The sequence below is a fragment of the Ambystoma mexicanum genome, chromosome 7p (genome assembly GCF_040938575.1).
Source record: "Ambystoma mexicanum isolate Mex_15411 chromosome 7p, UKY_AmexF1_1, whole genome shotgun sequence".
Taxonomy (NCBI): Eukaryota; Metazoa; Chordata; class Amphibia; order Caudata; family Ambystomatidae; genus Ambystoma; species Ambystoma mexicanum.
The window spans coordinates 24600685-24627599 of NC_090939.1; the positions used below are offsets into that span (position 1 = coordinate 24600685).

General features: G+C 41.8%; 1 pseudogene; it reads left to right on the forward strand.

The window, feature by feature from the left end:
• Window positions 1-26915, forward strand: part of LOC138525636 (zinc finger protein 268-like) — a 44337-nt pseudogene that overhangs the window by 11155 nt on the left and 6267 nt on the right.

The following is a 26915-nucleotide window of genomic DNA, read 5'->3' on the forward strand; positions in this document are numbered from 1 at the left end:
AAGGGGGAGTTTAGAGTAACACATGTGAGGATCTGAGCCTGGAAGAATAGTCCTCCCATGTTGAAAATGCCTGAGTTACCCTTCATTCATGTAATTCACGCCCCCTCCCCTGATTTCCTGTAGACCCCGATATCCTACAGACCCCGATATCCTGTAGACCAAGCACTGTAGGCGTTCATATTAGAAGCCACAAGGATTGGCCCCTTACAGAAGGCTGTGAATAGACCAATGCACTGTGGCAAATTGACTCTAAAGGGGGTTCCCTACCTTAATGGAATCAGTTGTTCTAACTGACTCCCAGTCTCCTGCGCAGTCCCCCAATTCTCCATCCTCTTTCTCCTTTACATGGAGCCTTTGGGCACCCTCAAGCATCCGAACACATGGACGATACTTAGTTATACATAAGAGTAAAAATCCCACTTGTCATTTGTCTCCGTGATTACCTAGCCATCATCCAATCCCGGATGTCGATTGCCTAGCTTCAACGTAACCCCTCCAACCAAATTCATACTCATCGACTCCCGTGGCTAAACAACAACTTGTCTCACAATGGCTCAGTGATATGCGCCTAGAAGGGTTCGCCACAACCGTCGGATTCAGCAATTACTTAGGCTCCACCATCAACAGCAGCTGTCTTTCCAGAATCACAAAGCCAAGAAGACACAAACTGCCTGGCTCCAAATCTTGGCTCTTCACATAATCAAACCCTTCATCCCTCCCAGGGACTTCAAGACCATAGTGCAGGCCCATGTGGTCTGCCACATCGATAGGGGAAACACCCTCATGGCTGGCCCTGTTAAAATCATAAATACAAAAAGGGCCCCTCGTTCACCCCTGATCGCCCAGGTTCCTACACACAACATACATCAACAAATGATCAGGGTACGGGCTTTAGATAGACACCACTTGGACTCTTCTCCTTCACTTTATATTGACTGAAAATGTTAATCACGTCCCGTACAGCACTCATCTGCTCTCGAACTAGGTGTGTGTGAGCTGTAATCAATAACACAATTAAATGTATCTGGACTCATCAGGAAGAAAGATTTTGCTGGAAACATATTGGGGTAGTAGTCTGCCCACAGTCACCTACCTCTAAGGAACTACCAGGACCACCCCACTCCCAACCATTCCAGGGAAACATTTGGAGACACCTGCTGCTTGACCAGTGTGCACAGGACCCTGCCTGTGGAAGTGGCATACCTGCACATGTTTGCTGCCAACCTTCCTAACTGGGAAGAAGGACCTGCCTTTCCTCTGTCTCGCAGCATTTAAAGGAGCAGTCTTTGGCACTGTGTACTGCTATTGGGCGAATGGACTTCACGCTGGTAGTTTTGAGGCTCCTTGAGACCCAGTGGAGCTGCCTTTGACATTTTCCATTTTTTAACAGCTTTTAGCCGCCACCTCAATATCTCCTTTCTGTTCTCCGAAGCTTGTGAACCGATCACTGCTTCAGAATCACACTGCATTGTTACACCCATTCGTGCAGTTGAACCATGAGGATCTGCATATTGTGGCACGACCCAAGCTTGCTCGAGCCCCAATCTGATCGCTGCTTGTTGAGGTGCACCGCTGTTCCCATCAAACCAGCTGTACATGCTTAACACTGACTGGACCCAGGAGAAATCACCCAGAAGCCATTATCAGTGCAGTTGAGTCCTCAAATGAAGAATTAAAGCTCTACCACCATGGTTCTGTCCCCCCGGCCTGGTGATCAGGTCCCTATTGACAATTAAGACACTGCTCTGTACTTTTACTAAAGACATTTACTTCAAATTGAACAGGGCTGCAAAGAAATCTGCCCGCAGACCCTCTACATACCCAGAGTACCTTTCAGACAAAGGTCTGCATATGTTGTGTATTTCTTTACAAGGGTGTGCTTGTACAGTTTTGTGTTAGTTTGTCCTCTTAGTTTGATTATAGCTCATATTTTGTATGGAACATTGATTGTGCGTTTGTTCTATTTTGGTACCTTCAGGGCTATCGTTGTTTTGGGTGCTTCCTTACTGCCCCACACGGTCTTGATGGGTATAGCCGGCACTCGGCCTTGCTACCTTAAAGTGGTGAAGAAGATCGACCAATCATGTGTTGTCTGTTTCAACCTTACGATTGGCTCAGTAGTAGTATTGGACAGAGTAGGCGGTTTAGCCCCTACTCATCCCTGTAGTCCTGCTAAGCAGTAGTTATTTTGTCACTCTCATGCCTGTCACCAGAGGGACACCTAAGGTTTCTAGTGTGATTGTCTCAGGACCCATCAGTGTTCGACAGCCCAGAACCCGACACAGATAAAGTGTTTCACTTTCACTACTTACTTGCCTGGTCTTTGGATTCCTAGAGACTGGAATATTTTGTGCCCTATGGAAAAAGGTTGTTGTTAAACAGTTATGGAAAAAAGTAGGCTTGGACCATCAAGACGCCAGCAATTTCACAACTCATCTTTCCAGCCAATCAGCTGGAGCGAGAGGCTCTAACCCTTCTTCAGGGTTTTATCAAGACCAGTGATTCGCTTAGTAGTTCTCAGGTGGGCTTCCACCTTTTTAGGTCTCCTACCCCTGGGTGAGAGGGGTCCTAATCCCCTTTTGATAGGGTGAGACCAATGACCCTTCACAATTTGCATCCCTGATGTAGTGCTGAACTTGTGACCACGACTCTGTTAAGGAGCTGGATGGCAGTGGATCCGCCACTCTCTACTACTGTATCTCTCCGTAGCCTCCAGCCACTGACTGATGTGAAACATCTGCATCTGTTGGGTACTGGAGGACCTATCCTAGCTTGCATTAGCTCCTTCTTGGTAGGTTAACAGACTGATGTGAAACACCTGCATCTGTTGGGTACTGGAGGACCTATCGTAGCTTGCAATAGCTCCTTCTTGGTAGGTTAACAGACTGATGTGAAACACCTGCATCTGTTAGGTACTGGAGGACCTATCCTAGCTTGCATTAGCTCCTTCTTTGTAGATTAACAGACTGATGTGAAACACCTGCATCTGTTAGGTACTGGAGGACCTATCCTAGCTTGGATTAGCTCCTTCTTGGTAGGTTAACAGACTGATGTGAAACACCTGCATCTGTTAGGTACTGGAGGACCTATCCTAGCTTGCATTAGTTTCTTCTTGGTACGTTAACGGACTGATGTGAAACACCTGCATCTGTTAGGTACTGGAGGACCTATCCTAGCTTGGATTAGCTCCTTCTTGGTAGGTTAACGGACTGATGTGAAACACCTGCATCTGTTAGGTACTGGAGGACCTATCCTAGCTTGCATTAGCTCCTTCTTGGTAGGTTAACGGACTGATGTGAAACACCTGCATCTGTTAAGTACTGGAGGACATATCCTAGCTTGGATTAGCTCCTTCTTGGTAGGTTAACGGACTGATGTGAAACACCTGCATCTGTTAGGTACTGGAAGACCTATCCTAGCTTGGATTTGCTTCTTCTTGGTAGGTTAACGGACTGATGTGAAACACCTGCATCTGTTAGGTACTGGAGGACCTATCCTAGCTTGCATTAGCTCCTTCTTGGTAGGTTAACGGACTGATGTGAAACACCTGCATCTGTTAGGTACTGGAGGACCTATCCTAGCTTGCATTAGCTCCTTCTTGGTAGGTTAACGGACTGATGGAAACACCTGCATCTGTTAGGTACTAGAGGACCTGGCCTAGCTTGGATTAGCTCCTTCTTGGAAGGTTAACAGACTGATGTGAAACACCTGCATCCATTAGATACTGGAGGACCTATCCTAGCTTGCATTAGCTCCTTCTTGGTAGGTTAACAGACTGATGTGAAACACCTGCATCTGTTCGGTACTAGAGGACCTTTCCTAGCTTGGATTAGCTTCTTCTTGGATGGTTAATCACAGGTGGTTGGAAACCCACCTTATGCATCTTGAGTAATGTGGTATGCCTCAAGGACGGCACTGTGCTCACTCTTCTTTATTGTGTGCTGTAAGGATCTCATGGTGACAACAGTAAAGACAGACATAAGTGATCACAGTTCAAGGCTGTTTATTGAACCTGTAATGGGTGAGATAAACGCCTAATCTAAATCTAAGATGGGAGCAAGCTACGGCCATCAAATAATAATAATACATTCCTAGTGGCACCTTATTAAATAAAAAGGGTCTATAATAAAAAAAAATCTATTGCCAATCCTTACCGCTAAATTACAAAAATAGTGTGGGGTAGTGTTCACCAGAAAAAAGAAGTGTTCACAAAATGATAAGTCAGGATGGTATGGCTGGGTCTCCCATCCCCATGTTTAAAGCACGGGACAAAGCGGAACTCTCGAGCACAGCACACTCTTTGGCCTCGTAAGCACAAGGATCACAAACTTTCTTAGGCAAAGTCTCTTTCCTGCAAAAGTCTGCTTCACAATGACAAACAAACAAACACATTTCGCACTACCAATTTTGGCCTACTTCTGCCCTTTTGTATACAACGTTTTTGTTCAGGCCACTGCTCATTGTCTAGTGCCAATATCTGCTTGACATCGTGAAGCAACGCTCCTCTGAAGGTTATTATTTCAAAATCACTGTGCCACCGCCTATTTTTGCGGCTTTCCAGTAGCACTGTGTATGTTACCGCCCACCTGCTGTTAAAACGACTGCGGGCCCTATTGGTTGCAGGCCTACAGGCTACAGTAGCAGGATGTAACTACCCTGACCATCAGTACCTGACTATGGCAAATAAAACCTGTCCATTATTGGGAATCAAGCCTACTACATTCCTCCCACGGCTTAAGTTAGACAGTCAGCTCTCAACTATCAAACCTACTAGCTTCTTCCCTAAACTCAACTTAGACACCAAACTTACCCAATCAGAACATACCAATGTCATGGGCCCCACCACCTACCACCCACCAATCTAAAGACCAACTGTGCTCCTACCAAAACAGATATACCTTGTCCCACTATAGTCAGAAACAACAGACTGCGCGCGCTAGAATCACTAGACTTCATGAACTACCGACCAACACAGTAGCTAAAACAAGTCTTCCCAATATGGGGAATAACCATAACACTAATACTTATGCCAGAAAGAAAAATAATGCCACAGCCACCAATCAAAGTTCTAACATTGAAGTAAGTCAGGACAAACCTACTGCCCTTCTGACTAACGCCAAGACCCCTAACATCAAGGGCGCATTAATTAATGCTAGATCATTGGTCGCGCATGCCACTGAGATAGCGGACCTGATCGTGGCTGATAACCTTGACTTCCTAGCAATAACCGAGACATGGCTACATGCAGCTGCAGGCCCTGCCCTCCTATTTGCAGTTCCAGACAATTACAACATCTTAAGAGCAGACCGAGTTGACCCCAGATGCAGAGGCACTACAATAATTTCCAAGTCCAATTTAGCTATGAGAATAGCCCCATCACCAGCAGTCAAATCCTGTAACCTACTCACAGTTAAACTACCTATCTCCAACTCTGGCACCCTAACAGCTCACCTAATCTGCAGACCTCCAGGACCGATCGGCTCATTCGAAGAAGACATCTCCCTAATACTATCTGTTAACACTAAAGCATTGTCCCAATACTACTGCTTGGAGATCTCAACCTGGGTTTCAATGATCGTAACGACCAACATGCTTTAGCAGTTTCCAATATGCTAACCGAATTTGGATTCATCCAAAGAGTGAACCAGGCTACCCATGACAAAGGCAGAGCCTTAGATTGGGTGGCGGACCTCAATTGTGAAGCATCTATCCCCTCTATTACTCCCCTAACATGTACAGATCACTTCCTTCTGTCCTTCACCTTCTCAGCTAACACCCCCACTACCAAGGCCAATCTAATAGCACCCCCACTCCTCACTAGGAATAAAAGGAATACCATGGTGGACAGGATATTACCATACGTAATCCCCATCCTCAACGTACTGCCAGATTCATCTGATACAGACACCCTAGTAGATGCTTACAAGACCACTAAGACTAAAGCGCTAGACGCAATTGCCCCACTTAAAATGCGGAAAAGTAAACCTATAGCTCACCTGAACTCTTGGTTCACTCCTCAACTAAAATCCTTGAGAGCCCAAAAAATTAAACTGGAAGTCTTCTGGAGACATCTACCCACTGAGGAAAATAAAACAAACCTGATCAATATTGCTGCCTTCTAAAAAGAAATAATAATATGTACAAAACAGGAAACCGACAACGATAGGATTCACAAAGCCAGCTCAAGCACTAAGGAGCTCCCACACCTCAGGCAGACGACTGCCTGAAGGGCAAACTCTGGTGTACTGACATCCAGAATGCCCTAACTAATAAAATCTCCCTTCTCCAGAATAAGATTGTGGACAAAAGAGCCAACCTACCCAATGTAGTCAATCACATCACTATGTCGGCTCTATCCACTAAACGGTCTCAACGTTTCAGATTCTCACAAGTCTCTATCCACGAGGTAGAAAAAAATAATTGCCTCCCTCAAACCCTCAAGGTGTCAGGGAGATAGTGGCCCAGCTCAGATAATTAAAGATGCTGCTAGAAACATGGCACCTTTTATCTCTAAATTAATTAATGCATCATTCTCATCTGGTACTGTCCCTAGCAATTTAAAGGAATATTGGGTCTTAGCCCTCCTGAAAAAACAATCCTTGGACCCCACCATTCCTACTAATTACAGGCCGATTACTACTGTACCGTTCCTACTTAAGATATTAGACAAAGTAGCCCACATCCAGATACAGGAGTATCTAGAGACTAGCCATCTCCTAGGAGTCTTCCAATCTGGCTTTAGGCCACAACACAGCTCTGATAGATCTAAAGACCCAGATCAATTAACTCAAAGATGAAGGGAAAATGGCCTTGCTACTTCTCCTCGGTCTATCCGCCGCCTTCAACTTGGTGGATCACAAAGTACTGTGTAAACACTTCGCCTCAACTGCTCACTTTTCTCAGGATACCATTGCTTGGATGAAATCCTTCTTGAACAGTAGGACCATGAGAGTTTTCTCTCCTTCAGATGCTGCTGACCCGATTCCAGTAACCTGTGGTGTGCCACAAGGGTCCTGTGTCTCCCCAACAATGTATAATATATTCACAAAGTATAATAAATTAACAAATATATTGTTCGACGACCTGGATCATCTGGGTGTCACCTACACTAATTATGCAGATGACACCCAGATCCTCATACCCCTTACTGGGAATTACGACAAGGACATGGCCCTAGTGAATAAAACGTACCTAATCATTCAGGCATGGATGGCTGCCCACAGCCTATGCCTGAATGACGATAAAACTGAGCTCCTGATACTCGGAACTGTAGCAAACCTGAGCAAATTTAGTACAAAATACACTTCTTTCAATATCAATGGGAACAATATTAAAGTGGTAAAAGAGGTAAAAAGCCTACACTTTCACCTCGATGCAACCCTCACACCAAGCCAACAAGTGAGTGCCATGGCCTCCTCTACAACATATACTTGTAAGCTGATCAAGGCCTGCAAACCCTTTCTTTCCAAAGAAAGAGTTCTATCCTAGCCAGAGCCCTCATCCTCTCTAAATTGGATTATTGCAATGCACTGTACCTGGGTGCAAGCAAGTACATTGTTAATGAAATCCAAATCCTCCAAAACAATGCGCTCAGAACAGCACTTGGCATACCTAGAAGAGAGCACATATCGGAGCTGAGGAGACAGAACAAATGGCTCTCCATTAATGACAAAACTATGCTTGAAACTGTCTCCCTAACCCACAAATGTCTCAATGAAGCTGCCCCACTTTACCTCTCGGATAGAATTGTCAAAAACCTACCTCACACCCTACTAGGGCAGCTAACTCTTACTGTCTGATCATCCCCAGATTCAAACTAAAAAAGGCAGGGGGAGGTAGCTTCCCTATTATGGCGGCGCAGCTCCGGAATGCCCTCCCTCCCTCCTTGAGAGCAGACCAACCCATCCCTAACTTTAGGAGAATTACCATACATTGGCTCATAGCTAAGGACCTCTGACACACCTGGATAGTCTAATCCTGTTCAACTGTCGTTATATGACTCTCTGGCACTGTGACCACTGCCACTGACGGTTAATGTATTTTCTTCTGCACCTGCATTGCATTATCCTGTGTATTATCATGTATATACGCTCTGTTTTTATTATGTATAAATGAATGGTAACTATTGTGACTCATTGAATTGTATCTATTGTAACTCATGCTGAAAGTATACTTGTATCCCTTCGGGTTTGGTGCACAATACAAATCAATAAACAAATAAACAAACAAACAAAAGGTTTCTTCAGTACTCTTGAACTTTTGGTGATTGTTCATTGCCCCTTGGATCGCCATCTGCCGGGCTAAGAACCTCCTTACAAAAAAGCCCCCCCCCCCTCCGTCAGGTTCACTACGGCCTTTCTTCAACACAGTTCATGTATTCCTAATATAGTTAATGCATTGCACAGTTTCATCAGAAAGCAGGGTTTCTTTCTCTGTAGCTTTCTGTCGGCAACTCTGTCGGGTTCCCACTTGTCAATCATCACAGTTCACAATCGTTGTGGAAAGCCGGGTGCCCGTCCCCTAGCTTTCCTCTGGCAAAGGGTCAGAGGCTTTTGATTGTATAAAGGATTTGGTGCAACCCTCATGGGAACACTGTGACGCCTCACGCCACCCTTTGCTAGAGCCTTCTGGTTGCTGTAGTTTTCAAACAAAACAGGTCTTGGTCAGAGCCTCTGGAATGAGTGCCCATTTGGTGCCGGACCCCTCTGCACCTGGACCTCATCCGGGCTTTCTTTAACGTTCAACTATACACACAAGTTCTTTCTTCTTGCATTCAAAATGTTGCTACTCCCAACCTTGGCTTTAACGCAGTTCGGTTTGATATCAGCTTCCTCCGACTCACTGGCTGTGTCGAACCTGTTGGCTTCTTTGTACTCTGGAGTCAAGGATGGTACCGCTGTAGCCAGTTTGCCTCTCCACCTGCGTTATCAAAGTAGGAGGCCGTTGTGTAACATTGACCTCTGTTGCTCCGCTGCCAGCTGTAACTCCCGGTCTTACGTTTTCCCTTCTGGAAGCTTTGTGGGTCTGTGTTGAAAAGAGCAAAGGCATTTCCCACTTCGTCGTCATTCCTGGTCTCACCGCTTTTCTTCTTCCTTTGTACTGCCAGTTCGGTGTAGCTGTCTCCTCATGCGTTCTGCGTCACTCGAAGTGTGCTCTCATGCTCCTACTTTTATCCCTGTGGGTGAAGTAAAGAGCTGTCAGGTGTGGGTGGTTATTGTCAATTGCCTGACTCTGCCTGACCCGAGTGTTGGAACATGTCATGTAAACGGTTCTGGTGTTAGTCCGTTGTCTGTTAGCGTGTATACAAGTGTTCTTGTGGGAGTGTGGGGGGTAAAGCTCCTAAATATCCTACAGGGTTGGAAGGGGAAAAGTAATTATAGAGAAGGGGATAATGCGTCTCAACCCTCAGTGTCCCACTTCCGTTCCCTGAAGACCCCTTGCCAAGGTGATCCTCCCCCACTGGTACACCCCCAGTAACTGGATCCAATAGTGATGGACGTGTCCTGGCCACCTCGATGACAGATCTCACAGTGCCCTCAGCCTCTGGCTAAACTAATCAGAGAATGTGACCTCTGCTTTCTAAAGTATGCAGATCGTTGTTACGCTAACTGTGGGTTGTGACCACACATGAACTAAATTAAAAGACTGATTTACTTCAATTAAGCATGGATGCCTAATATCTCCCTGATGCTTGGTCCTGGCGAAACAGAACTACTAGCTGAAATGCAGCATTAAACCCCTAGAGTTCCATATACCGGGCACCAGTTCCTCTGTGTGCTACCTGGGTATAATAACGAACGGTCAGTGGAAACTCCCAACACAAGTAACTGTGGTGCTACGTTCTTGCTGCTACCATCTTAGACACCTCAGTCATCCACTACCAGTGCTCTCATTCTTTCTCAAAGTCCTGTTAATCAATGCATTTATATCTCCCATACTGGGCTTTGGAAGCAGTAGTTACCTGGGCCTAGCAGCCAACTGTATATCACGTCAGCAGCGTTCCCAAAATATGGGCGCCAGGATATTGCTTTGCCTTCATAGGATTTATGACGTAACTCTTACCTTGGCTTTACTAAACTGGCTCATGGTACACTATCATGTCATTATAAATCAATGCACCTGGTCCTCAGGTTTCACTTTAATGCCAAACCCACAGCCCAGTGCCAAGATTCTGCTTGTGGTGAGTGATTGCGCTGTACCAGGCATGGGACATCAGTGAGACAGGCACGCTGCAATGCTTATGCTGAGTCATCTCACAGTACAGCACAAAGAGATCCTAAGCCCTAAGGAGGACCCTAACAAAGGTTTACCAAAATTGGCCACGTATGGGATTCATTTGGTATGCTTCTATGTTCCCGTTATTAATTCATGACTGACATCTTTTGAAACATATATACTTCATAATGTGAAACATCTCTTGCTGGCATGAAATTAGAGCAGATTTTTTACATAGTCTTAATTTTTGTAGAATTGTTTCAAATTACATTTACATCTTGTAATGGACCCCAAAGGAGTCCAAATGCGGGGTCTTTCCTATTTGCCTAATATTAGGTATGAATTCTTTTTTGCAGCGGCAATTAATTGGTCATATAGTTTTTTTAAAGCATTACAATAAGACGTGATGTGGTCTTCTTGTTGAATTTTAATCCCTAACACTATATCACTAACTATGTTAGTGTAAGAACCCAATTCCATCTCTCACTTGCCCATGTCCTGTACGCCAGTTTACCATTGCCATGAATTGCTCTGACATGGCTTCTAGCCAGATTGACATCACGTGTGCCTCCCCTTTTCTCTGTCTGTTTTATAACAGCATTTAAGTTCCACAAAAGCACCAGCAGAAACTCACAACTCTCCTTACATGACAACTCTGACAAGATGTGATCCAATGTGGATACCACTTGTGCATATTTTCTATTAAATTGCTCGGGTATATCCCCTGGGGTCTACCCATTTAATATCACTTTCTTGCAGCTCCCAAATATTTGCATTACACAGCCACGGTAGTGGCTGTGTACTTATGGTTAAGTTGCTAATCACATAGGAAGAGCACTTTTTGGGTGGCTTATAACTTCTATCTCCCTTGACGAATCCTCACCAAACATTGCAAAAAGTGTGATATGGGTGGGCTCATATAGACATTTAAAATGTTTGATTCTATGGGTGTGATCTATGGGTGTGATATGCTGTGCTGGTGTTGGCCAGGGCCTAGAGTCTTGGGTGCATGGCCGCAGGCCGTAGGCCATGCACCCAAGGCTCTAGGCTCTAGCCACAACCATCGCAGCATATCACAACCATAGATCACACCCGTAGAATTGAATATCTATCAAATATGTGCAAATCTACAGTTTGTGTAGTGTTTGATTTGTATAGTTTGTATGTGAAGTTTTGTCTACGTCATGTCATTAAGATTGTAGAGTTTGGTAACAAGCACTGCAGTATAACATATCCATGGAAGTAAACATTTTGTATTGTGGTGTATGGTTAGATGTTTGCTTCAATGGTTCTGTTATGCAGCAGTATTTATGCGTTCTATTAGAATATACTGTTTGATTTTTTGAGACTGGATATATTTTTTTCATGATTGGGTAACTGGAGCACATATTCTTTTTCAATTTTTGTGATAAAAAAAGAGCATGTTAGTGTATGTATTTTATAAAGACTTATTAAATTGCGTAATTGACATTTCAGCTTTTTTTCAACCCTCATATTTAGTAGTTTACAAACCAGTGTACTGTGCAATTTGCTCAGTTTCTGTGGTTGTTTTTCAAATCATTGGGTCTGTGGGAAAAAATATCCATTTTGGTATAAAAAAAAAAACTTTTTTTGTTATGCTACAGTCTATTTGTTTGATTTCAGTGTTCACTTGTTGTTTCTGGCTAATGTTCTATCTGTTGGCACGTTGCAGATTTTTGGAGCAGTTAGATACCTGTTGGCGTATCCCAACTGTCTATTGTTTGTTATAATTTAGTGGTATTGATTTATCTGTTTGGTTGTTATAGAATCTTGGGGAAGTTAGATACCTGTTGGCGTATTCTAACAGTTTACAGTTTTTTTATTGACGTTTTGTTAATGTTTAAGTACAGATTAGATATTACATTTTGGTTTCTAAGAAGATTAAATAAGCGTTTGTAAGATTTGCTGGTAATAACTGCTTCAGAGTAATGGTACTATCATTACATTTGAACTATCCACATTTCTTTTTTATGTATGCAGTGTAGTGACCTGCATTGGTTGTGGCTCCTGCGTGGTAGATTATACCTATTGTTGTGAAGGTTTTCTTACCAAGTGATACTTGACCTTGACCATGTGTGAATCCAGTCATCTCGCAGTTGTTTTTGGTACCATCTGCATTGTAACATAGAAGCATTACTATTATGTATTTACTATGTGTTTGTATTAGTAAGGTGGAGCGATTATCTGAATTGCAGGTTGTACATAATCTACCATGGTTTGCATTTGGTACAAGTTGCTGAAACGGAACGGATTCACAATTAGCTATGGATACATACACAAAGCGCTCATTAGGGATTTGTTCCACATTGTTGCAGAGAGTGCATGTATGTTTCCACATTTATGAAATCTGGAAGATTTCATTTACAGGTATGTTTTTGTTTTCTAGGACTTGTACTAAGTACATTAGAAATTATTTTGGATCTTCTTCTGAGTTTATAGTGAATTTCACCATTCCAGCACAGCAGTCCAAGTTTTATTCCATGAACACTATACATGTTGTCAGGATTGTTTGTTGCGTTTCTATGAAGGACTAACATTTACAAACACAATTGGTCTGTACTGTGTAAGTAAATGTTGTCAACAATTGGTGGCAATTGAAATAGAATATTCATTGCTACATTTGCGTAGCAACTTACACCAGTTATATTTGAAAATTTGAATGGACCAGATAGTTCTGTGCCCAAGTCATTTTTTCGGAGTGTGTGTTGCTTCTTTGAAGAAGTACCTGAGTTACTTTGAGTAATAGGTTCTTCTTTGGTTGTAGGTAATTGATGAAGTATTAGCTTCTATTACTCTCTTTGGAGGATTTGCAGTGAGATCCTGTTGCATTTCTGTTTGAATTAGTTTTCTTTTAGAACGTTTTGCTTTTTGTGAAACAGGATATGTTTGTCGATGGGGGGTGTATAGTGAACGTAGTCTATTGTATTCTAAAATGCAGGGAATATCAGCGTTTACTTTACTTGCATCAAAGTTGATTAGAAATAGACCGTCAAGTGTACATAAGTGTAGTGCTATGTAGCTCATGCCTCAAGACTGTGTTCCCAATATCTATCAATGCTTTGTCTAGGGTAAGACATTGTGATTTGTGAATGGTGACTGCATATGCTAGAGTTAGAGAAAATTGTTCTCTGCGTCCATACATGTCTTTGAAGAGAAGGAATCGAGTTGTTGAGCGCCCTATCCTTTTAATATTGACAAACTGAATGTTGTTGTCACGTGGGTATGTTTGAAAGCCAACAACTGTACCCAGTGCTCCATTAACTAGTCCTTGCTCCAAGTCAAGGTTACGTTTAAGCATTACTCTACAGTTTAAGGATAATTTTAATATTTTCTCCAAACCAGCTGTGTTGGAGATAGAATTTTCTAAGGTATTTAGTCTTGTTGTGGCTTGTTGACACATGGGTAGTGTCATACCATGTAGGTCCAGTTTGTCTGTGGAGCAAATTTCAATTATTGGTTGCATTTCTTTTTTCAACATTGTTTCATTGAATTTGGAACAGCTTGCAAGAGTTGGCATTAAGGACATACAATTGACATTTTTGTGTGCTAATTGTTCCATAACATCAGTAGCACATGCGTTATGGCCATAAAGTGCATGGATGTGCCGGGTTTTTAATATTGCTTGCGCTTCTTGAGATAGTACACCAGCTCTAATACTTTTTAAAATATTGGCATATGTGAGGTCTGCAGAATCGTGCATGTTTTCTGTTAATTCTCTGTATTGGGAATGTTGCCAAAGGTTGATATTTCCTATGCTGCCAACAGTTTTACGGCAGAGTTTGTGTCCTAAGGTTTTAAAAATAGGTTCACCTTTCACTGGTGCCAATTGAAGAAGATCTGCGAAAACAATTATGTGTTTTTCTCCAAAGAGCTCTTCGTAGTTTGTTTTAAGTACTTCTTGCAATCTGAGGTGAATCAAAGCCAACATTAGGTTGGAGACCATGCTCACTTCATCTATTAGTAGCATTTTCATTTGTTTTAAGACTCTGCGTAGTTCCATTGCAGCTTCTGTAGAAAGTTTGTAATATTCTAATTTGTTTTGGTGTTCTACTGGAAGGAGTAGTAATCAGTGTAACGTGACAGCACCTGTGTTGTAGGCAGTTAAACCTGTGGGGGCAGTTACAACAGCTGACAGTTTGTTGTTTGTCAATTGTTGAAGGAACTTGCTGATGATTTTGATTAAGAATGTGTTGCCTGATCCAGCCTCACCACTGACGTATAGTAGTGTAGGTTTGTAATTTTGACAGGTACATTCTTTATTTTCATGTTGTACACCATGTGCAATTTCTTTTGTTACTTCTTGAAAAATGGTACGCTGCTCTGTGTTCAGTTTTGATTGTAGTATAGTTAAGTCTTTGTATCTTCTTCATAGTGACACATGGTGTTCTCTACTTCTTTCATAGCTAATTCTGCCTCATTTGCTATTAGTGGCTGTCCCAGTGGTTCTTGACTTCCTGTTACAGAAGGTTGACTACTGTCGGACGTGTCCTTATCTAGTTGGGCCTGGAGTTCTTCTTCTTGTTCATTGTGCAACATTGTTTTGTACTGCGTAAAGTTTATATCGGTGATAGTGCTTTCATTTGCTTTGAAAGCATCTTCATAGGAGTCATAGTTTTCTAGTATCTCTTCTTTTTTTCTCCATGGTTTGAAAAGTTGTAGTAGGGACATGTGATATAGTTCTTTATGTTGAGGAGTTTTTAATGACAATTTGATATGATTAATTAAGCTGCGTTTGGTAAGTTTCACTAAAGTCTTCACAATCTGTCACTCTATTTCTACCTTTTTTTTCATCGGGTTTTATATTATTTTTGTATGTGAAGTTTTGGGCTATGTGGTATAGACACATGGTTTTCAAAGTGGTACTCCTGTTTGGGTAGTATGTGTCTAGTAAATTGTTTTTCAAAATGTCTTGGCTGTTGGGATCATTTTTGGCTATTGTTTCTATGTCATCGTATGATTTGAGAACTCTTTTACTAGATTTAGCAGGACCAAGACTTAGCCATATTATATTTTCAGATTTTCCATACAAAGCAGTACTGGTTAAACGATCTGCAGCTTCATAGGAGCCACATTCTCTATGAGAGAGCATTTTTATGCCTAAGCTGTACAATTTCAGAGATAGTGTTTTGTCCGATGATAGGTCATTCCAGAGGTCTTGAAGCTCTGTTTTTTCTGCTTATGTTAAGTAGGCTGTAACATATCGTGCAACTGCAGTGGCATTGTCTGCAATGTACTACACATCTACGTTTGCTTTCCATAAAAGAGTAATGATTGCATTGTAATCATTGATATATTTTGCTTCTTCTGTTCTTTTTATCTAATACGTGTTCTTAGGTGATTTACCTTTAACACTATGGGCCTCATTATGACCCAGGCGGTAAGGGGTTAACAGCGCCGTAAAAGGTGGCGGCACCGTTAACCCCTTACCGCCTAATTATGAGGTCCCTTTGCAGGTTCCTACCGTAACGGCTGTTTTTTACCAGCCATTAAGGATTGGACCCGCAAAGGGACCTTGGAGGTATTTACGGTACCGCAATTTGTGGTACTGTAACTACCGCCTTCCCCATTTCCATTGAGCCCTATGGGGGCAAAAATGGGAATGGGGAAGGGCCAATGGTGAATGGGAAATTACCACCCCGCCAACCTTAGAATGGGGCGGTAATTCTGCCATTCACCATGGCGAAATCGGTTAAATACCGGCGCCAATCAGGTTACCGCCTGGGTCGTAATGACCCCCTATGTCTAACTGAAGACATGAAGTTGTTCACTTCACCTGTTTCTGTAACTGGTCTAGGGAAACCAAAGCTGATTGGTGATCCTTTGGTTTGTCACATTTGGTACGTTTCTAGTGCATCATCTATGCTGTCATTAGAGTGTAATGGAGGAATTGTATAATGGTCTAAAATATTGGATACTGTAGCAGGATCTAGAAGTTCAAATTGAGCAGTTTCTGGTGACTCTTGAATTATTTCAGTTGTTTCCCATACTTTTTCTTCAATATGTATTTCTTTGTAGTAATCATTATTGTCTTTTAGATATTGCAAGGCTTGTCTAACTTTATGTAAGTCTACGAGTTGTTGCCAAATTTATTTGTCTTTTGTAGGTACACCATTTACTAAGACAATTAAAGATTGCTCTATTGGACGTTATTTGCACTCCCAGAGTGTGCACATTTTCTTTCAGATCTAATGGTAAATAAACTACTTTGCCACGAATGCCGTTCGGAAGGAGGTAATTTCGCTGTTTTTGGTTGAAGGCGTATTATTGCTTGAAATGGGTGCAGTGTTTGAATTATGATGGTCTCATATATATTCAGTTGTTGCAGGGGTTTTGGTAGTGGGAATACTTCCAAGTTATTTGTGATGGCATGTGAAGGAGTTTGGTTGCTGTCAAGTTTTGTAGTGCAGTAACTGCAAAGTATTAAGGGGTCAGTTATTTCGTATTTGTTTTCTGCTATAAGGTAGAGAGCTAATTCAAACCATTTGGAATCTTCATTGTTTTCTGTTTTGTATGATATGTCTACAGGTTTTGTGTTACTTTTATAAAAAGTTCTGCGGCAACACACACACATGGTTTGGTACTTCACCAGAAGTACTTTTAAATGGGCGTATTTCTTTTTTGTATGTGTGTAGTAGAAGGTTGCCATGTGTAGAATTGTTGCTAGTCTGTTGTAAAGCTATTGCATTTTGTAAGTGGCTTTCACTTCCCAAAAGTTTTCTCTGGAAATGCTCTATTTCTTCGAGTAGGTCTTTGGGTGTACCATGTAGAAGATTGTTATTTAAATTGGCTAGTGCTAAAGCAGGACTTTTAGCAAAACAAATTTATAGACTAGATTTCTTATAGTTGAATGATGTGTTGATATCATTTTGATATGATGGAAGCTGCTTTTGCAAATAGGTCCTGAAATGCAGGCTAATGAATGTCCTTGTGGTCCTGTGTATTTGCGCACTGGACAGGTATTCATATTTTGCAGCACTTTCATTTTGATTTTGTCTTTACCTTTCACATACTGATTGAGGAACTGGCGTAAAGATTTGAAAGATTTTTTGGGAATGTTACACATTGACGTGCATGGCTATTTGTATACTGGACATTCTGGTTGAGTCGAATGTAGAGGTAATTCTGAGTTTTCTGGGGATATTTTTGTAAGCAGTATTTCTTGTTCCATTATGGTATTATTAATTTTTTCATAACCTCATTCACTGCTATGTATGGCAATTGTGTTTGTTTGGTTTTGTTTGTATGCTTCTTCATTAAAATATGGTTCTGTGCTCGTGGTGTGACTCCATTCACCTCCACAGATATTTAAGATGTTATTTCTGTTGACATTCTATTTATTGAGAAGTTTTTTTTGTAATTTAGTAGTTAGTTTTGTTAGTGCTTTCATTCTGTTTAACACTAAAATGAATAACTTTCTTTTGAGAAGGATTGCACTGTCTATCAACGCTTGTAAGACTAATTTTCTACGGTAGGTTTGAAGGGTTGTGCATGATTTGTCTCCTGTTTTTATAAGATTCTGAAGGACTCTGTGGTGGAACATTTTTGCTAAAATACATTTTTTGGTATGGTTACTTGCTAGTATATCAAGATTTATAGGAGCAGTTTTAGCAGTAGTGGTAGCCGAATTCTTGTTAATCATTTTCTGTTTCATTTTAAAGTTTCTGTACTGGAAGCTTGTTTTGTTTTGCTTAATGACTGTTTTAGCTGTTTTGTTTGAACTTTTTGTGCAAACTCTGGTAGAGATGGATGCTTATTTTGGACACTTTTATTTTCATTTGCTCTATTTCTGCGTTGCTTTCTACAGACTTGCTTTTTGGTAGGCATTCTTTGGGGTCTGTTGAAAAAAAAAAGAAGGTATGGGTTGGGCCGTTCTGCAATGTATGTGTGCAGTGTGCATGAGTGTCTGAGTATGATGGGAAAGATGTATGTGGTGGTGTGTGATTGTGCATTGGGCAGCTACAATTAGTTGGGAAGGCTATTCTTCTATTTGTGTGTTACTAAACTGCGGTTCAGATGAGAGTAGAAAGTGAGCTAGTGGTGAGGAGAAGCATTAATAGTAAACCTAATGGTATAAAATTAAAACAGTTCTTTGTTTTGTAGTCCTAACATTCTGAGGGTTGAGTATGTTATTTGCGTTCCAAAAAAACAGGGATTTGTGTGCCATTCTGCCTGCTAATCCCTGTTTAATAAATGGGGATTTGTGGGCAGAATGGTTCAGAAATCTCTGTTTTTTTGGTGCACAAATTACATGAATGAACCACACAGTGTGTTTGAGGAACAGTAAGAATAATAAGGTAGCATTGCACTTACTATTGTTTTGTGGAATGAGAATGTTTTTTCGGATATGTTGTTTGTAGTTCAGATGCTGCTGATTTTCAGGAGAGTGGTCTTCACTGCAATTGTAAAAGAAAGAATTTTGTGTGTTTATAGCACTGATGTTAATGTACACGTTGATTTTTATGTTTTCGAGGTAGTATTCTTGTTTGATATCTGAATATAGTGCATGCATGCATTTCGTTTGACTATGAGCAGCCTTTATATTTTATTTACAATATGTTAGTTTAACATGCTTTGCAAATTAGTAGAATTTTAAGTGTATGAAATTCACTTGGTTTTTTAAAGCTCTGTTGTAGATAGGAGACAGGTTTGGAAGTGACAGTTGATTATAGTAGATGGGGAAAATGTCAATAAGTTCATTTTATAGGCAGACATGCCAACAATCGGGTGCCCCTGAGAGGGAGATTTCACCAAAGTAATCGGGAACATTTATTTTTCCCATAGGATTGCATTGGGATTAGCATTAATTTAGGCGGGAGACAGTAAAAAATAGTGCGATTTTTCAATGAAAAATCGGGAGTCTCGTGCCTAAATCGGGAGAGTTGGCATGTATGTATAGGTTATGCAGGTTTAGTGGCATTACTATGTTTATATGGATTCATAAGAGTTATACGTGTACTGTGAATAAAATATGCATACCTGTAGTTTGTATTCATGCATGTGGGTATGCATGCAGCTGTAAGTAGAAATCTTGGAGACTTGTAGAGTAGTTTTTGTAGTAGGTGCTTTCCAATGATATGAGACTTGTACTCAGAGTGATCAACAGTACATTTGAAGTGCAGAACTCTCATGATGGAGTTAGATGTAGAGGTCATGGATGTGATTGGTGGATGGTTGTGTGACTGCTTAGCTGTATCAAATGAGGGAATGGCACAGAGAGTGATCTGGAAAGGGTAGAAGGGCTGGCTAAGAGTTACACACCGCGCGACACCACATCCGGGGTTTTCCGGCAAACCCAGCATGGAAAGGGGACTGTAGGGATCAGCCAATCGGATGTTGACGTTGTAAATTTGTGTAGAAAGAGACTGTGTGTAGTGAAGATGGCAGAGGTGGAGAAAGTCAGGGTGTTGGTGCTCAGAGATATGTTTGTGCATGCTTTACAGCAGTATGCTCAATGCAGGCATGTGGCAAACCATGTTGATGTTAAAGGAGTGGAGGTGGTGTGGAGCGTTGTGCCTGATTGCAATGTACAGCTAATTCTACAAGTTTGTGAAGATATGGGCAGCATGAACAGTCCCCATCTGGTAGTTTCGCACTATGGTGCTTTCCATTTGGGCCACGTCAGTGCCCCTACTTTGTTGGCAGATTTGGAACAGTTGGTTCAAGCAGTAATGAACATCCTTCCAAATGCGAAAGTAATTTTTTCTGGATTACTACCTAGGGCAATATGGGACAATAGTTCTGTTTTTTGTCCACAGCAAAACATTGCTAGGTGTGCAATCAACCGCGGCATGTGTGCTTTCATGCTTAGAGCTGGTATGTTTTTCTGTAATAATGAGAATAATGATTCGAGTAATGCTGTTTATTTTGAAGAAGATGGCATTTCCTTATATTTTCTGGGAAATGCCATTCTGTTTTGGAATGTAAGGGTTGCTTTGGAGAAGGTTATGTGAGGATTTCAGTAGTAAAGTAAGAAGAAACCGCCCAAAAAAATACAAAATAACAGGTGTCTGTCAGGCATCTGTAAAAAAAACAAAATAACCAGCTCTTTTCAGAGCCAACCTCAAAGGGGAAATCGGGCACACTATTTAAATTTCCATTCACCACGCTCAGATTTTTGATATTTCCGCGGACATGGCGGTAGTCCGCGGAGAGCACGTATTACATACAGGGATTCTGGGGTGGAGAGGCATGCAAATGAGAATGAGCAGAGCTAGGGATTGGCCAGTAAAGTTTACTGGTGGCCAGTGAAGTTTACTGGGTGTGTTGTGTAAGGAGAGATTTTGTCAGAACGTCCTTTTCCTGGGAGAAGAACAGATAGCTATGGCTGTGTGTTTCCGAAAACAGATTATCTGGATTTTGGGAGACTCATGGATACATTGGTTGGAGGTGCATGCAGAACGTTTTGGAGTAGCTGCAGATTTTGGATTCCCTCAGGTGGACGTGCACTGGCATGGAGTGCATGGAATGAAGTGGCTGGACTTGGTTCCTCTCTGTGCTACATTAGAGACAGAGCATCATCCAGCCATAATTATAATTCATTCTGGAGAGAACAGTTTAGGACATGTGCCTGGAATTTCTTTGCAATTTGCAATGAAAGAAGGACTTGGGAAGGTCATGGACATGTTTCCAAAGTCCCAAGTAATTTTTCTCGTATTGCGCAAAGACAAATGTGGCTGCGTTCTTCTTCATTTGGTCCACAAATGGAGAAAGTGAGGCGCAATGTCAATACGGCTGTTTGTGCCTTTCTAAGAGTTGTTTGCATGTCCTTGTTTCACAATGAAAATATTATCTTTCGTAGCACATACATTTTTCGCAGAGATGGAGTCCATCTTACATATGCTGGCAATCAGATTTTTCTGAGAAATGTACAAAATGCATTGCAACCTTTTTTGGAATTACAGTCATCTATTTTGCATTAGATGTTGACGATTTCAAGTTTTTCACACACAAAAACACCACCAAAAGGCTCTTTTCAGAGCCGCCACTTCCCAGAGAAAAGTGCATTGATTTTGTTAGGGCAGCACCCTAAAACGTTATATGTCCTAGGACTGTCCGCGGACTTCCAGAAAATGCACAGGGCCCTGCACTGTTTATTTGCACTTCCATTTTTAAACTGTGAAAGGCGGCTCTGAAAAGAGCCTTTTTTTGGATTTTTATTGTTTTATATTTTCTTTGGTTTTTTACACATAACACACTAGGAAAGGAGGGGAAAGGAGGGTAAGGAAGGGATCCAACTACAGGGTTAAGAAAGGGCAGGTGGAGAGAGGAAGATGTAGGGTGGGCCTTACTTAGGTAGGTAGCAGGTCTTCTGGTGCTCCGTGACCGTAGTCTCGAAAGCACTTCAAAGACTCTCCCCCCTGCAGAGTAATGCGTCACAGTACATACACAATATTGTGACCCTAAGAAAGTTAAGGGTCAACAGCATCGTGAATGGCCTGTGAGGCAGCTGGAGGGATGCGCTCTCCCACAGGAGTATCTCTTGGGGTGAGAGGAGCAGAAACGGAGGGTGTGGTAGAGGTACCCAACCTACTACGTTGATCACAAGGTACAACCAGGTGAATGTCCGCACTGTGGAACGACGTTAGGTGTCGCTTCATGGATGTCGTACCAAAGCTGTACGAACCACGTCTCCCATGACTCAGTACTATTTTGCACTGTTTGCATGTGACCTTGTTCGCACATGCTTTTGGTACGTTATCATGAATTGTAAACAACCACCACACCCAAGACTCCCGGCGAGTGCTGGTAGTAGGGAGTTCCTTTTGCTCATCCTCTTCATCCTCTTCATCCTTGTTCTCTACATCCTCACGCTTGTTCCCCTTTGCAGGCCCTTGGTGAGGTGGTGGTGGTGGAGGGTTTGGGGGTGGTGCTGAGGCAGATGTAGCACCAGCTGGAGCAGCAGCAGCCATGGATGCCATCAGGGTTGATGAGATAATCTCAACAAGATCATCAAAGGCAGCAAAAGTCAATCTGCAATAGCCAGAAGTACAATGAAGATCAGCTCTGGGGTGTGGCCTTTTATAGGGGTGGAGGGGTGTGCTTCGCGGACAGATCAAACACCCAAAAAGGTTCAAAAAGTTCCAAAAAGTATGTGGAAAGGCAGAGTCATTGTCTGGCACATGTGCAATGGTGAATTCTTACTGTAAAATAATTTGGATTGTCTGAAAAAGTTCTTTCAAAATGTGGGGAACCGGACAGTGTCCGCAAATTAGGAAACACGCTCAGCATGGATGTGGTCACATGATGACGTTGGGAACATGTCCGCGAAGGGAACGGGTGTATGCAGGACACCAAATGCATGGGAAAGGTTGTGCGCATACGCGCAGGTGTTCTATGGACAGTTTTCGGGTCCTCAAACAAATTAAAAGTGTGACACAAATGAGACGGACAGTTACGGACAGGCACGATGTTCGCAGGACACATGGGTGTGGTGCGCATGTGCGTAGATGTTCTGCAGACTGTACAGACAGGTATAGTGTCCTTAAAACACCACCATTTTGTTTGACTATGGACATCCCGGACACTGTGCGTGTTCTTAGGACAGTTTGAAGTTGGCTGTGGACGGTACGGACAGGTATAGTGTCCTTAGGATACCTCCATTCTGTTCACTTACGGACATCCCAGACAGCGGGTGTGTTCTAACAACAGTTCCATCTTGGTTGAGAATGGTACGGACAGGTATAGTGTCCTTATGCACCCCCATTTTGTTTATTTAGGGACATCCCGGACACCGGGTGTGTTCTAAGAACAGTTCCATCTTGGTTGCGAACGGTACGGACAGGTATAGTGTCCTTATGCACCCCCATGTTGTTTATTTACGGACATCCCGGACACCCGGTGTGTTCTAAGAACAGTTCCATCTTTGCTTGCGAATGGTACGGACAGGAGTAGTGTCCTTAGGACATACCCATTTTGTTAATTCCGGACATTCCAGACAGGCGCGCTGTCCGCGGACAGTTTGACTGCTTTTTAAAAAAAATAAGACACAAAGGATTTCATTAAAATACACATAATATTTTTTTAATTATATTATATTATATTATTATAGGGGAATTACGGGTTTGGAGAGAATGGATGGGAAGGGATGAATGGATGGAAGTCTCATCAAAAAGTTTTTCTTGGTGTGTTGAGGGTTTGGGGATAGTTGACTGGGACCTGGAGAGGGGGAACAGGTACATGTGGGACAATGGTATTTATTTTTTCTTTTATGTGCTCCTCCACAAACTGTTTCAAAACATTGATATTTTCCTTGAGCAGGTCCATTTTCTGTTCCATGCGTTGCAGAGTCTTTTCCAATGTGTCTTTTGGTGGATTATTTTCAATGTTTGTTTGGTCTGTTAAAAATTAATATATATATATATGTTAAGGACACATAGGGCCTCATTACAACCCTGGCGTTAAGGGGTTAACGGCGCCGTAAAAGGCTGCGGCGCCGTTAAACCCTTAACGCCCGATTCACACTTTATTGTCTGCTTTTTGCAGGCGTTAAAGTCCAACCCACTAAGGGACCTTGGTGCTAATTACGGCACCGTAATTTACGGTGCCGTAATTAGCGCCTTCCCCATTCCCATAGAGCCCTATGGGCCAAAAATGGGAATGGGGAAGGGGCCATGGTGAATGGGGATTTACCGCCCCGCCAACCTTGGAATGGGGCGGTAAATCCGCCATCCACCATGGCGGAATCCGGCATGGACCAACGCCAGGGTTGTAATGAGGCCCATACAGTTTTGATTATTAATGTGCTTATATAGAGAAGTGTCTACCATTAGTATCACTGTCTTCAGACATTTCCTCACGTGGACAATGTTCCTCAAGCCATTCCAAAGTACTGCACATTTTTGTGTAAAAACAAAAATATATACATTTTAGTGTACCTAATACAAAACGTTTAGAAATATATAAGAAAAATGAAGTTTACTTACTAGTTTCTGGTAAATTGTGTTCTTACTGTTCTGTAGGTCTGCTGTTGCTCCTAGTTGTGCAGTTTCTGTGAGGTAATTATGTTGGAGGCATATCTTTTTTGTTTTGGAATATTCCAATTTTCTACACATGGTATTTAAATGGATGGTTGATGTGTTAGATATATAGGTTCCACTTGTTAATTATTATTCCATATAATGTGTGTATGTGCTGCTTTTTGAACTTGTGCAGTGTTTATATGGTATGATAGAACAATTTAAGATACCCCCTGAGTGTTTGGGTATGGTTGATGTCGTCTGCATACGCCTGTGGACATGCGCACAGTCCGCGGACATGAAAATCATTAGCGGGGGTTCAGTATGTTCTATGTTACATGTATATAAAGTAAGGGAAACCTAGTAAACATCTATCAAGTACACACTATGCAAATGTATGTTCAGTAAAAATAACTTTGATAAAGGGAGGTTATGGTTAAATTGTGCTACTAAAAACCTATGAAATTCAGTGAAAAAACATTGTTAAAGGGATGTTATGGTTCCAAGTAAAACCGAAAAACCCCTCAAATTCGCCAGTTATCGTCAGCTAAGCAACCATAACTCGCGCCACCACCGTGCACTGCTAAGACAAACACCCAGGACATCAAAGATGACATCACAAATGTCATTGATGACATCACTGATGACATCACATGTGCATTTACTTTTCATGAAAAGTCTGTACAAAGGATTCTTATTATAATGTTGACAAAAAAGTGTCAAGGATCATTGGAATAAATATAATGAGCTCCTTAGTGCATTAAGCAATGCATTGATATAAATAGCATTCTATTATGAAGTTTGATCCAGTATACTAACCTACTCATGCAGAAACATAGGCAGTGTGTGCAGCATACATGATGAAGGTGCAATATTCATAATCTTGCCATGTTGAATAGTGAAATGATAACTGCTTTCTTATTAGAGTTTTGCGTACTGTGAAACATGTAATAAGTAGCTAATAAAACCCACTTACTGCATAATTGCATTATTACAGACAAAACACAAAGAGACAACAACACATACAAATATGGGTATATACAGGGACAGTGAAGTAAGCAAAAAAGCAGCAGTAGTAACAGAAAGTGTTCATAACCTAACTGATTATCTTTATGCAGAGAAATGATTGCTCTGTTTCAAAGCTGCTACTTACCCTATGTATATGTATCACATGATGTGACTGCACCCTAAGGAAAGTAGTGTGAGTACAATGTATACAAATAGGAGCACATCCAGAGAAAGTACAGCAATAAAAAACAACAGAACTATCAGAAAGTGCTGATAACTCTACTGATTATTTTAATGCACATAAAGGATTGCTGTCTTTCAAGCTTGTGTCTTCTCCTATGTATATGTTTCATATGATGTGACTGGACCCTAGGGGAATTACTATAAGAACATACTTAAAGGATAAGTCTACTGGACCCTAAGGGAATTACTATAAGAACATACTTAAAGGATAAGTCTACACATATAGTACCTTTTCAATGTTTAGTTCCTGACTGTTACTGAACAAAACCATGTGGCCTAGATATGTCAGTAAAGGAAAAAAGGGGGAGCCAGACATGTGATGTCATCAGTGATGTCATCAATGACATTTGTGATGTCATCTTTGATGTCCTGGGTGTTAGTCTAAGCAGTGCACGGTGGTGGTGCGAGTTATGGTTGCGTAGCTTACCATAACTGGCGAATTCCAGGGGTTTTTCGGTTTTACTTGGAACCATAACGTCCATTTAACAAAGTTTTTTTTTACTGAATATATATATATATACATATATATATATGATATATGATATGATATGGCATTTATCACGCACCTATACACAAGTGTTTCAAGGCGTGAAACATTTGTGTACTTTAGCATTTTCTGAGTACAGGCAACTATGGTGAATCCATTAAGACGTCCGAGAAGAATGTAATGAAACACCTTTCCCTCCTTCACCAGTGAAAGGTGCCCAAGCAGAATGTAATCAACCCCCTTTCTCACCTTCACCAGTGAAAGGTGCCCGATCAGAATGTAATCAAGCACCTTTCCCTCCTTCACCAGTGAAAAGTACCCGAGCAGAATGTAATCAAACCCCTTTCCCTCCTTCACCAGTGAAAGGTGCCTGAGCAGAATGTAATCAAACCCCTTTCCCTTCTTCACCAGTGAAAGGTGCCCAAGCAGAATGTAATCAAGCCCCTTTCCCTCCTTCACCAGTGAAAGGTGCCTGAACAGAATGTAATGAAGCCCATTTCCCTCCTTCACTAGGGAAAGGTGCCCAAGCAGAATGTAATCAAGCACCTTTCCCTCCTTAGCCAGTGAAAGGTGCCCGAGCAGAATGTAATCAAACCCCTTTCCCTCGTTTACCAGTGAAAGGTGCCTGATCAGAATGTAATGAAGCCCCTTTCCCTCGTTCCCCAGTGAAAGGTGCCAGAGCAGAATTAATCAAACCCCTTTCCTTCCTTCACCAGTGAAAGGTTCCTGAGCAGAATGTAATCAAACCCCTTTCTCTCCTTCACCAGTTAAAGGTGCTGCATATTTTAGAATCACAGACTTGGGAGTTAACCGTGTATTTCATATGAATTACTTAAATGGAAACTTGTCTATAAAATTAAGCTACAAATAAAAAGCACACATGTTACTTGTGCCCTTAGCACTGGAATATTGCATGAATGATACTGAATGGTGGACTTCTTTCAAGACACTCATTTACAGTCTCATGAAGTATGTCTCAGTCGCTT